General features: G+C 45.2%; 1 non-coding gene across 1 annotated transcript; it reads right to left on the minus strand.

The window, feature by feature from the left end:
- Nucleotides 1-5,695: 5,695 nt before the first annotated feature.
- On the minus strand, nucleotides 5,696-5,814 carry LOC138360584 (5S ribosomal RNA). Its single transcript, XR_011226496.1, has one exon. It is a non-coding gene; the product is annotated as a 5S ribosomal RNA (ribosomal RNA).
- Nucleotides 5,815-10,102: the final 4,288 nt, after the last annotated feature.

Below are 10,102 nucleotides of genomic sequence, written 5' to 3' on the forward strand. Positions count from 1 at the left end.
GGATAAAAAATAGATTTCATAAGACCCAATGTGCTAGCTGATATCAAAACAATTTATGTTATCGTCTATTAAGCCCTTCAGTAAAAAAAGTATAGGGACCTAATTAGGTCCCGTTTTGAGGTGGTGGTGGGTGGAATCGATGGATTAGCCAAGCTCTTATCCGCCGAATCCGTAGAGGGTACGACCCTGGCGCTTCAGAGCGTACACCACGTCCATAGCAGTGACGGTCTTCCTCTTGGCGTGTTCCGTGTAGGTTACAGCATCACGGATGACGTTCTCGAGGAACACCTTCAGGACGCCACGGGTCTCTTCGTAGATGAGACCCGAAATACGCTTCACGCCGCCACGACGAGCTAAGCGACGAATAGCGGGCTTGGTGATGCCCTGGATGTTGTCACGTAGCACCTTACGATGACGCTTGGCGCCACCCTTTCCGAGTCCCTTGCCTCCCTTGCCGCGTCCAGTCATGGTGTTGAAGTTGTGTGAATCGAATTGACGAATGCCCGCACGATTTCCCGACTATATCCCATCAAGCGGACGTACTAGTAGCATTGCAACTCCTGCCTGCCCTTACTTTACGCTTGTGGTCGAGTAGACACGGCTTTCTCACAACGCTTTCAAAACTGCAGTTGCCTACTCGTCTGTTTCACGTCCCTGTGAAATGACTTTTGCACAAATCCAAAAAATAGAGCAAAATCAGCGATAATAGTGATTGAGGTGAGCCGCCTGTTGGCTGCAGCCAGAGGAAGGAGGGGAGGGGCAACGGGGTGACGTAGGCGAGTCGAGCAGCCAATGGCGCTCGAGCAAGCGCCTCGAGACGGCGTATATAAGCAAAAATTTTTCGGCGCCGGCCATCACAAACCACAGTTGTTCACCATGGCTCGCACCAAGCAGACTGCTCGCAAGTCCACGGGAGGCAAGGCTCCTCGTAAGCAGCTGGCCACCAAGGCAGCACGCAAGTCTGCTCCTGCCACAGGGGGTGTGAAGAAGCCTCACCGTTACAGGCCCGGAACGGTCGCCCTGCGTGAGATCCGTCGTTACCAGAAGAGCACCGAGTTGCTCATCAGGAAACTTCCCTTCCAGCGTCTGGTGCGCGAGATTGCCCAGGACTTCAAGACCGATCTTCGCTTCCAGTCGTCTGCCGTCATGGCTTTACAGGAGGCATCCGAGGCTTACCTGGTCGGTCTCTTCGAGGACACTAACCTCTGTGCCATCCACGCCAAGCGTGTCACCATCATGCCAAAGGACATTCAGCTTGCTCGCCGTATCCGTGGAGAGCGTGCATAAGCTAAATCGACCACCCTAGTATACACCAAACTCGGCCCTTCTCAGGGCCAAAATATCCTTCTAAGGAGATTTCAGACATTCCTAGCATCAGTCATATGAATTAACCTTCATCTACACATATAATAAATAAATAAATAAATAAACAAATACACTAATTTAGGTGTCATACATACACGTGATATCAATAAATCAAGTCATTTGTAGTACAACCTGTTCTCTTACAAACAAAACGCCGTCGCTTTTCGCTCTTATGCACTGTCAAGGATCACCCACCCCCCCCCCCCCCCCCCCAAAATAAAAATTGTCATACTGTACTAGAAATAAAAGCAGCTTGTATAAGTGACATACTGTCCAGTCCTGTTTTATTCTGTTTTCGGTCCTCTGGCTTAATCTGTTAAGTTAGGAGATGACATTTTAAATTAACCGTTTTCTTGACATTTTCAAACCTAAGAGGGTGGCCTGCATAGTAATCCTAATGTGGAACATAACAATGAATCTCTAATCTCTAGAAAAAAAAAAAGATACCGAGTGCTTATATGTGTTGAGAGAGAGAGAGAGAGAGAGAGAGAGAGAGAGAGAGAGAGAGAGAGAGAGAGAGAGAGAGAGAGAGAGAGAGAGAGAGAGAGAGAGAGACACAGACAGACAGACAGACAGACAAGACAGAGACAGACAAGACAGAGACAGACAGACAGACAGACAGACAGAGACTGAGAGAGAGAACACACACAGACAGTTTCATAAATATTCTCATTTTATAGCTATTTGCTTTCAGTGACAGAGGTTTTTGTTATAATAGTATTGGTGTCTAACACTCACAATCTCTTTAGAAATTAAAGTGTGGCTCCAATGGAGCCGAGTTTGTTGGTTTGAGGCCAAGCCACCACCACAGGGCAGTAAGTAAGCCGTTTACTTGGAGGAGGTGTACTTGGTGACGGCCTTAGTGCCCTCAGAGACGGCGTGCTTGGCCAGTTCTCCGGGCAACAGGAGCCTTACAGCCGTCTGGATCTCCCGACTGGTAATGGTGGAACGCTTGTTGTAGTGGGCCAGGCGAGAAGCCTCGGCGGCGATGCGCTCGAAGATGTCGTTCACGAACGAGTTCATGATCGACATGGCTTTGGAAGAGATACCAGTGTCGGGGTGGACCTGCTTCAGCACTTTGTAGATGTAGATGCTGTAGCTCTCCTTCCTCCTGCGCTTCTTTTTCTTATCGCCCTTGGCAATGGCCTTCTGGGCCTTTCCGGCCTTCTTGGCAGCCTTTCCAGATGCCTTGGGTGGCATGATGATGCTCGTGCTGGCTGGCGTTGCGATACAATAATGAACTTTTGCGCGAGGCGAGCTTTCCTTTTATATCCCGCTCGCGACTCAGCTCAGAGCGGGTCGCGTGGCGGAGCGCGCTGATTGGTCAGTGGCGGGCTCCCTTGATCCTGAGCGGGGTATATAACACGAAGCTCGATCTGCGGGGCGGCATAAAACACCACAAACCCACAACAGCAGCAGCAATGTCAGGACGCGGCAAGGGAGGCAAAGTGAAGGGCAAGTCAAAGTCTCGCTCCAGCAGGGCCGGACTTCAGTTCCCCGTGGGCAGAATTCACCGTCTGCTGCGTAAGGGCAACTACGCCGAACGCGTCGGTGCTGGCGCTCCTGTCTACCTGGCAGCCGTCATGGAATACCTCGCTGCCGAAGTTCTGGAGCTCGCCGGTAATGCCGCACGTGACAACAAGAAGACCCGTATCATCCCACGTCACTTGCAGTTGGCCATCCGCAACGACGAAGAACTCAACAAACTTCTGTCTGGCGTAACCATTGCACAGGGAGGTGTTCTTCCAAACATTCAGGCAGTTCTTTTGCCAAAGAAGACAGAGAAGAAGTAAGCACTTCTGCCACCCACCACGACAAATACCATAACCAGGCTCCATCCGGAGCCACACACACTTTAATAGAGAGATTCAAGTAGACAATCAACTTTCAAACATTAATAATAACATTTATATTGATTTCATTTGGAATGTGTACATAACAAACAAACAAAACAAAATTATAGGGGATATTCAGCATCACTTGGAATATTAACCAATCATATAAATCCAATATATATTTTATATTTTACTTTAAGCGAGGAATTCATATTATATTAATTTTTAATCATACAAATGAACAAAAGCAATTCTTCACTAGACGTAATGAATGAATAAATGATCAAGGTTTTAATGTGTTTCATGAATATATATATATATATATATATATATATATATATATATATATATATATATATATATATATATATATATATATATATATATATATATATATATATATATATAATATATATAATATATTATAATACTTGTGAACCAGAATATGTTTGAGCAGCAGCGATCGTGCCTGCCATTGGCCGAAGTGCAACAATTCAAATAATTTAAAGGGCCTGCTCGGGTATATAAGAGAGGCTGGGAGACTGGGGCCGGTGGTGGGTGATGGGTGATGAGTGATGGTGTGGTGTGGTATGGTGTTGTTAAGAGTTGATTTACGGCCAGCCAGCCAGCTGCAGCCAAGGCAGGGCAGGGCAGGGCAAGGCAAGGCAAGGCAAGGCAAGGCAAGGCAAGGCAAGGCAATAACAGGACAGGACAGGCAAGGCAAGGCAAGGCAAGGCAAGGCAAGCAGGCGGGCGGGCGGGCGGGCGGGCGGGCGGGCGGGCAGGCAGGCAGGCAGGCAGCCAGCCAGCCAGCCAGCCAGCCAGCCAGCCAGCCAGCCAGCCAGCCAGCCAGCCAGCCAGCCAGCCAGCCAGCCAGCCAGCAGGCAGGCAGGCAGGCAGGCAGGCAGGCAGGCAGGCAGCAGGCAGCCAGCCAGCCAGCCAGCCAGCCAGCCAGCCAGCCAGCCAGCCAGCCACTCCCACTTTGTATTTATATGCATTCAATTTATATTCAAACATTATATATGTTAAGGGCCTAGTTTTAGTGTTTATTTTAAAAATGACAAACATCGAGTCGTTTTACCAGTCCTTTAGCGTTAACGGTGATGCATTTTAAAACTGAACAGAAATCACCTTTTCTGGATATATCAAATATCGAATCCGCTTAATGTGCCTACAATTCAATCATTCAAAAAATACATAATTTACATCATGCCTTTTCATAGAACAGACAATAAGATTTGAGACAATAAGAACTTTACTTTTATAACTAAAGTTGCACAATTATACCAACTCTATGGTGGCTGGGTGGTAAGGTGTGTGGCTGGTATTTTGGAAGTCGCGAGTTCAAACGACCCAATGGGAATAATACTTTTTTTTTTTTGCCATACAATCTTCCTAATACTATTATGTAGGTTTGTGTGTGTGTTTTTTTATTCATTCTTTGGTTTTATAGATGACATACATATTGACTCCTTTTACCGGTCCTTAATTAGGCTCTGGGGAAGCAATGGTGGTGGTGGTGGTGGTGGTGCATTTAAAACTAAACCAAAAATCACCAGTTCTGGACGCGTCAAATATCATATCCGCTTAATGTGTCTACAACCTAATTACTTAAAACTACACTATTTAATTCATTCATATCATGTGCATATTGGTCATTATGCTCATACAACCGACATCAAAATTTATTTTCATTATTAGAATCATACATTTCATCAAGTAATACAGATACAAAGAGATTTTCTTTCTGAGAAGACCGTTAGTATTGGCTTGCAGGCAGGCAGGCAGGCAGGCAGGCATTTGAGGGTTATTATTTCGCCTGTTGATTGGGGGGAGGGTTGATGTGTTAGGGGGTTTTCGGTTAGATGTGGTGGTGGTGATTGGTGGTGATTGGTGGTGATTGGTGGTGATTGGTGGTGATTGGTGGTGGTGGTGGTGGTGGTAGTAGGTGGGAGTTGGGGGGGGGGGGGGGGGAGGGAAGGGGAGGGGAATGATGGTCTGTGGATTCGTTCTCCGTACCCTTTACATATAAGCAAAAATATGCCTTCTTGTGGGTATAGAAACATTAACACAAATTATATCAGTAACTGATATTGTAGCCTTTTAAACAGAAAAGATTTGTACATACAAATACTTTTTAATTATCATTTATTTGTGGAAATGGCATTTACGTCATTAAATTGATACCTCAGCATCAAGCTTGTGTCCTGCAGCAGTGGTCCAGTGGTAAAGTGTATATAAGTGATGCGTATTCTTGGAGTTGCGAGTTCAAACCCGGATTAAGCTATATATATATACAACATGTTTTGTTTTGGTTGTTTGTTTTTGTATAAAGCCTCACACAATATCTATATTAAGCGAGTTTGTTTTAAACATGACATACATATTAATTCATTTTACCAGGCCTTATTCCACACAACTCCGTGAATTTCCCGTGGAGCCAGCCATTCAAACAAAAAACAAACGAAACAAAACAAAACAAAACAAAAACATTATTGCCAACAGCATTTGGTGTTCCCAGGCGGTCACCCATCCAAGTACTAACCAAACCCAACGTTGCTTAACTTCGCTGATCGGACGAGAAGCGGTGTTCTCAACGTGGTATGGCCGTTGGCATGAGACTGCCTACACATTGTGGCTAATAACCAACTCTTTTAAGTCATCGCGGCAGGATACGGACCTGCTTGTGGTGTCTTAATGGTAATTGTATCCTAACATATTTTTGTCTCCTTGGCATGGATATTTAACATCGTTTATTCAGTCTTGGGTTTATGTTCTTTCGCCATTTACAGACATTTTACATCTACCTACTTCCTCAGCCTGCCCTGCCAATTTCTAATGAATTTGTGGATTTTCTTTTGTAATACAAACATGTGTGTGCTCATCTGCTCTTCAGTTTTTATGATATTTGTCTCATCTGTCCTGCTTTATGATACTTTTACAAAGAACATGAACAAATGCTTCTATTTTAGAGAAGATATGGGATCCAGGTTTCGGAGCCGTAAAACCAACCGTCGTGATTGGTGGACGAGTTGCCAGGTTGCAGCTTCTGTACCGTGCCGGCACATAAATAGGTTCGGCTCAAGCGGCGGCAGCATCATTCCCCCGTGACTGTCTGAGCGTCTCTCATCACCTTGGTTATCTCATCATCATCATGGTAGAAGCAAAGCCTACCAAGAAGGCTGCGGCTGCTGCTGCTGTGGTGGCCACCACCAGGAAACCTCGCGTCCAGGTTGCTCACCCGAAAACTAGTCAAATGGTTCTAGCCGCGGTCGCAGCACTCAAAGACCGTAAGGGCTCGTCTCTACAAGCAATCAAGAAGTACGTTGTTGCCAACAACAAAGTCGAGGCTGCCAAGATCGCCATTTACATCCGAAGATTTCTCAAGAAAGCAGTGGCTGACGGCATTCTTGTTCAGACCAAGGGAAGTGGAGCTAGTGGATCATTCAAGCTGGCCGTAGCAGAGAAGAGGGCCGTTCTAACTCCCAAGAAAGCCACCACAACCAAGAAACCATCTACAGCAGCAAAGAAGGCCGTGGTAACTCCCAAGAAAGCCGCCACAAGCAACAAACCACCTACAGCCTTGAAAAAGAAGCAGCAGCAGCAGCAGCTTGTTGTTGGGAACAAAAAGCCCAAAATAAAGAGAGCTTCAAAATCTCCCAAACCACCCAAGGCAAAGAAAGCTGTCAAGAAAACAACAAAGGCAAAATAAACGACGACATGCAAGCAGCATGAATACACATGACAATAAACATCCAGGCCTCCCCCCTCAGTGGAGGGGCCTCATATGATTCCAAAAAGAGTTTAGTTTTGTAGACAAATAAATCATTACTTTTGGGGTAGATTTACTCTGTATATTATATATATATATATATATATATATATATATATATATATATATATATATATATATATATATATATATTTTATATACACATGGGTGAGGTGATATGGTACCAAAGTTTTGGGTAAGGTGATTGACATTTACACAAGATAAAACACGAACCAATGGGAATAAAAACATAAGAATGGAAGTAACTGCAGAAGGCCTATTGGCCCATAACACAAGCACTTCCTCTTGATGCTTCTATATTGGTTCGGAGTCTTGAAGCTATAATATATATATATATATATATATATATATATATATATATATATATATATATATATATATATATATATATATATATATATATATATATATATATATGCACACAAAACTAAATAGTCTTGTTAGACAAATTGCCCCTATTAGAGGCAAGTTGACTAACAAGCCGAATGACTGCAATTGTTTTGAATTTGAGTTAAATCTAACATAGAAATGTAATCAAACCTAACCTAACCTATGCTAACCCAAGCTAAGCTAACCTAACCTAACCTAAGCTAACCCAAGCTAAGCTAACCTAACCTAACCTAACCTAACCTAACCTAACCTAAGCTAAGCTAACCTAACCTAACCTAACCCAGCAATTCATGATCTTAATATAATACTGTTAATTGGATAAACCAATTTGGAAAGAAATGTTCGAAAATAACAAAATTAACTGTGCTTGTTAGGAAAATTGGGCCTTGCATACTTGTCCCAATAGTGTGGTTCTCGCTTTTAGGTACGACATAAACGTATACCTAAGTTGAGAGAGAAAAAGATTCGCACTCAAACATGCATATCGATTGCCAGTCCTGAATTCTGGGTAGATATTCGTGTCCTCCCTTTTCATTTACCATCATTTGGATACTATCAAAACAGCTCTGAGAAGGATAAAATGAATAAAACGGGTAGCTCACTCATGTAAAAAGGAAGAGTTGGGAAAGATCTCTCTCTCTCTCTCTCTCTCTCTCTCTCTCTCTCTCTCCCCCCCTCACCCCCCCCCCCCCCACCAATGATCCTGCTCTGCTAGTATATAACGTAACAAACCTTCCCCCCCCCCCCCCCCTCCCTCCCCAATCAGAGTCCCTTTAAGCATGCGAGGATAAAAAATAGATTTCATAAGACCCAATGTGCTAGCTGATATCAAAACAATTTATGTTATCGTCTATTAAGCCCTTCAGTAAAAAAAGTATAGGGACCTAATTAGGTCCCGTTTTGAGGTGGTGGTGGGTGGAATCGATGGATTAGCCAAGCTCTTATCCGCCGAATCCGTAGAGGGTACGACCCTGGCGCTTCAGAGCGTACACCACGTCCATAGCAGTGACGGTCTTCCTCTTGGCGTGTTCCGTGTAGGTTACAGCATCACGGATGACGTTCTCGAGGAACACCTTCAGGACGCCACGGGTCTCTTCGTAGATGAGACCCGAAATACGCTTCACGCCGCCACGACGAGCTAAGCGACGAATAGCGGGCTTGGTGATGCCCTGGATGTTGTCACGTAGCACCTTACGATGACGCTTGGCGCCACCCTTTCCGAGTCCCTTGCCTCCCTTGCCGCGTCCAGTCATGGTGTTGAAGTTGTGTGAATCGAATTGACGAATGCCCGCACGATTTCCCGACTATATCCCATCAAGCGGACGTACTAGTAGCATTGCAACTCCTGCCTGCCCTTACTTTACGCTTGTGGTCGAGTAGACACGGCTTTCTCACAACGCTTTCAAAACTGCAGTTGCCTACTCGTCTGTTTCACGTCCCTGTGAAATGACTTTTGCACAAATCCAAAAAATAGAGCAAAATCAGCGATAATAGTGATTGAGGTGAGCCGCCTGTTGGCTGCAGCCAGAGGAAGGAGGGGAGGGGCAACGGGGTGACGTAGGCGAGTCGAGCAGCCAATGGCGCTCGAGCAAGCGCCTCGAGACGGCGTATATAAGCAAAAATTTTTCGGCGCCGGCCATCACAAACCACAGTTGTTCACCATGGCTCGCACCAAGCAGACTGCTCGCAAGTCCACGGGAGGCAAGGCTCCTCGTAAGCAGCTGGCCACCAAGGCAGCACGCAAGTCTGCTCCTGCCACAGGGGGTGTGAAGAAGCCTCACCGTTACAGGCCCGGAACGGTCGCCCTGCGTGAGATCCGTCGTTACCAGAAGAGCACCGAGTTGCTCATCAGGAAACTTCCCTTCCAGCGTCTGGTGCGCGAGATTGCCCAGGACTTCAAGACCGATCTTCGCTTCCAGTCGTCTGCCGTCATGGCTTTACAGGAGGCATCCGAGGCTTACCTGGTCGGTCTCTTCGAGGACACTAACCTCTGTGCCATCCACGCCAAGCGTGTCACCATCATGCCAAAGGACATTCAGCTTGCTCGCCGTATCCGTGGAGAGCGTGCATAAGCTAAATCGACCACCCTAGTATACACCAAACTCGGCCCTTCTCAGGGCCAAAATATCCTTCTAAGGAGATTTCAGACATTCCTAGCATCAGTCATATGAATTAACCTTCATCTACACATATAATAAATAAATAAATAAATAAACAAATACACTAATTTAGGTGTCATACATACACGTGATATCAATAAATCAAGTCATTTGTAGTACAACCTGTTCTCTTACAAACAAAACGCCGTCGCTTTTCGCTCTTATGCACTGTCAAGGATCACCCACCCCCCCCCCCCCCCCCCCAAAATAAAAATTGTCATACTGTACTAGAAATAAAAGCAGCTTGTATAAGTGACATACTGTCCAGTCCTGTTTTATTCTGTTTTCGGTCCTCTGGCTTAATCTGTTAAGTTAGGAGATGACATTTTAAATTAACCGTTTTCTTGACATTTTCAAACCTAAGAGGGTGGCCTGCATAGTAATCCTAATGTGGAACATAACAATGAATCTCTAATCTCTAGAAAAAAAAAAAGATACCGAGTGCTTATATGTGTTGAGAGAGAGAGAGAGAGAGAGAGAGAGAGAGAGAGAGAGAGAGAGAGAGAGAGAGAGAGAGAGAGAGAGAGAGAAGACAGACAGACAGACAGACAAGACAGAGAC

This window comes from Procambarus clarkii, unplaced genomic scaffold (assembly GCF_040958095.1).
Source record: "Procambarus clarkii isolate CNS0578487 unplaced genomic scaffold, FALCON_Pclarkii_2.0 HiC_scaffold_115, whole genome shotgun sequence".
NCBI classification, from domain to species: Eukaryota; Metazoa; Arthropoda; class Malacostraca; order Decapoda; family Cambaridae; genus Procambarus; species Procambarus clarkii.